General features: G+C 35.7%; 1 pseudogene; it reads right to left on the bottom strand.

Annotated features, from left to right (window-relative positions):
- Positions 1 to 1,392: 1,392 nt before the first annotated feature.
- LOC141819508 (uncharacterized) lies at positions 1,393 to 3,384 on the bottom strand (annotated as a pseudogene).
- Positions 3,385 to 3,701: the final 317 nt, after the last annotated feature.

Here is a 3,701-nt window from a genome sequence, read left to right as displayed (position 1 = left end):
TACGTATTTATGTTTGTGGATGTGTTTGGATATTATGTGGATGTTTTTATATGGTTGTGGATGTATTTGGATGTTATTTGGATGTGTTTGGATGTTTTTATATGGTTGTCGATGTATTGGGATGTTATGTGAATGTGTTTGGATGTTTTTTATGTGGTTGTGGATATTGAATTATAAACAGGTTTCATATTTTGAAGAAACAAATTGAATCTGTGAATTTTTTTTTTAGTTTACGATGAAATTTATGACGAATCCAGTTTTCATCGTAAAAATATCGTAATTATACTGTAGTATCGTAACTTGGTGACGAATCAACAATTTTGTCACCAATTTGACGATGAATCACTGGATTCGTCACCAATTTGGCGACGAAATTATTGATTCATCGCCAATTTGGCGACGAATCCAGTTTTCATCGCAAAAATATCGTAATTATACTGTAGTATCGTAACTTGGTGACGAATCAACAATTTCGTCGCCAATTTGACGATGAATCACTGGATTCGTCACCAATTTGGCAACGAAATTATTGATTCGTCGCCAATTTGGCGACGAATCCAGTGATTCGTCGCCAAATGGAGCAATTCAGAGAAGAGTTTTGTGCACTTTAACTTGCGACGAAAAAATTTTTTTGTCGCCAATTTTGCAACAAATTACTCAAATTCGTTGCCAATTCTACCGCATGTACCTAGTTTTAATCGCCCCTTTTTGCAACGAAAGAAGTTTTTCGTCCCAAACTCTGCAACGAAATAATTTTTCGTCCCTAAATTTGGCGACAAATAAATTAATTCGTCGCTAAAATTTGCGACGAATTTATTTTTTTTTCGTCGCCAAATTTCCAACGAATTTTAAATTTTTCATCGCCATACGTTGCGGTGAGCTATATTGCCAACGAAAATATTTTCGTCGTCAAATTCGTCGCAAATTGAATTTGCGACGAAAAATCTATATTTTTTCATCGTAAAATTCATCGTAAATAGCCTTTATTTTTGTAGTGTACTACAATGTACAATTAGTGATAGTATGTGGTTTCAACTTTCATCTCAAACAAATTAGTATTATTACATATAAGATACTAAATGGAGATCCTATGAAGAATTGACAGCATTTTGGATGTTGGTAATCAAAGCAAAATTGAAAAATGTTGTTCTTCATGGGGTTGTGCATCTTCTTAAGTGCAGTATTTCTGTTTGATAGAGAAGGATTTTTTTGAACCTTCTTAGAGGAAGAAAATGATAATGTTGAAAGTCCACATCAAGAAAAGAAAAAAAAATCCTAAAACCATTTGCAAGGATATGAACGTTACTTTTACGAGCTAGTTGATGATGAGTGTTGAAGTTGGGTTCCTGATTATTCTTTCCCTCAGCACAAAGAACCTTTGGCCTGGTCCAATTACATGAGCACTATCATAGCCCAGCTAATTATTAAACCACATTTGACGATGGAATCTGTTAAAGGTGATGTGCTTTTGCTTTCTAAAACATGTTCAACATTAGCTATTGTGGCATTGCAATGCTTTCTGCATCCTGTTTATGGCTGTTCTGCAAATTCTATAGAAGAAAACAAACTCCATTTGTACCAGAAACTAGGAGAAAATTTTAAATGTTAGGTTAAATTTGAATTATCCAAACATATTGATCATAATTGACAGAGAAATAAGCAGTTAATATCATACATATTTTGAACAATTGAGAGAATACAAATTAAAGCAAATGCATAAGACGATTATTAACATAATAGAAGTGCAGGAAAACCAATAATGGAGTAATCATTAGATCAAGAAAGAAGCAAACTATGATAAAGGAGAATGTTAATAGCTATCTGATAATCATCCAAAGTCCAAGAGTTTTTATTTGTTCTAGAATTGTCACCTATGACACATGATATTTTAAAATGAATCATCAAGGTCGAATTATATGTAATAATTTGAATAATATATGTGAATCAACCAACTGTTGAACAAAAACTAGTTATTGTCAACAAGGTTGTCCATTTCAAAGCACACTATTCTATTAATACTGAAGGTTACTGTCTCCTTATACAAAGTATGCGTCCTGAACACTTGGTCAAAATAAGAGCTCATGATAGTCCTCAAAACTTAATTTTAATCAGCATCATGCTAGACATGCCTGACTATACAAAAGAACCATGACTATGTCCACTTTTGCATTTACCCCATCTTGGTCATGTGCAACAAAAACAAGGAACAACATACTATTGATGTTATACTAATACATAAACACAAGTGAGTTCCAACAAATTATGGTCATTAAGAATTGGACAAAACCCATCTTATCAGTGATTTTCAACATGAAATTGAGCAACAAGGTGACAATCTAATTATTTGGGGCTATCTCATCACTATGGATGATGTAAGATTGCTGGTAGTGTACACAGAACATCTATAAATTAGAGTTTTGTTAGGTTTCTAAGACCTCTCACACCTTATTAACAAGAAATTTAACAATGCAATAAAATCAGTATGAAGCACCCCCTTCACAAGGCATAAAATATCTAGATGATTGTTCTTCGCTTATCAACAGCATAAAAAAGTGGAAAACTTCAGCAAGTTTAAATAGATAATGAAGTAGTTCATCAGATCTTCAACTGTTCTATCAGATTTAAATAAGGCCGAATAGGAATATCACTGATGTAATCAGTTAGCAAGGTTATCAATCAATAATAAGTTAAGATTGATTTGCATGAAATAGTTGAATCAGTCAGAAGTCCAACTTATTTAATTAAAAACACTAGCTTTATGCAACCTGCAAAGCTCATCTTATAGTTTTAAAATATGCAAGTCCTCATCTTACAAACTCCAAAATCAATACGTCAAGAGGAGAAAATAAACAAGCATACAACAATCATTGTGCTTCTGTTACAACTACAGGAATCCCTTGGAAAGGACTAAAAATAAAAAAGAAAAGTGCAATGCAGAGGATAAATCAAATCAAACCTCTCCCGATGGATCGATGGCGCCAAGGTAACAAAGGATAGCAGAGTGCTTCTGGAATGCGTCAGAAATGGTAGCCTCGCTGCATCGGCCTACCTCAAAGTTCCTCAACGATCCCAGTATTCTCACCCTGTCCATCTGATCAGCGAATTTTATAGAAACCGAATCAAAGACAAGTCAAGAAGAGGACTTAGGAACCGAAACCATCGCAGTTGCTCCTAACCAGTGAGCGAGACGACAATCTTGGAAGCGGAAGAGTCGGCGGAGGGCTTTCCTGTGAAAGCACTCTTAACCTTGTCGAACCACCCGAAACTCAGTCGGCGAGGGGATGAGGAAGAGATAGACTGCTCAGAGAGGCGCGGGGAGAGCCGTCTGAGGAGAGAAGCACATAGAAGAGAAGCCACAACCCGAGACTGCCTCGCCATCGCCATCACCATCACCATCACTGTCTCCTCTACTTTCTAGGGAGGGGAAATCGAAACGAAGAGGCTGAGCTCGCGACGGTGTGAGAAACAGAGAGGCCAAGCTCGCGACAATGGAGAGGAATGGAGCGGCGAATAGGCTGAGCGAGCGAAAATGGGGAAACCTAGCCGAGCGCTAGGAAACAGTGGAGAAATTCCTTTTAACAGTGTTAAATAATATTTTTTAATTTTTTTAACAGCGTACATTTATGTGCGCAGTTAATAATATTTTTTAACAGCATATATTTAATACACGCTGTAAATACCTATAAATATTATTTAATATT

Source organism: Curcuma longa, unplaced genomic scaffold (genome assembly GCF_044706935.1).
Source record: "Curcuma longa cultivar G26 ecotype Majalengka, Jawa Barat unplaced genomic scaffold, ITB_CL_G26_1.1 contig_7833, whole genome shotgun sequence".
Classification (NCBI taxonomy): Eukaryota; Viridiplantae; Streptophyta; class Magnoliopsida; order Zingiberales; family Zingiberaceae; genus Curcuma; species Curcuma longa.
This window is presented reverse-complemented; position numbering and strand designations above follow the sequence as displayed.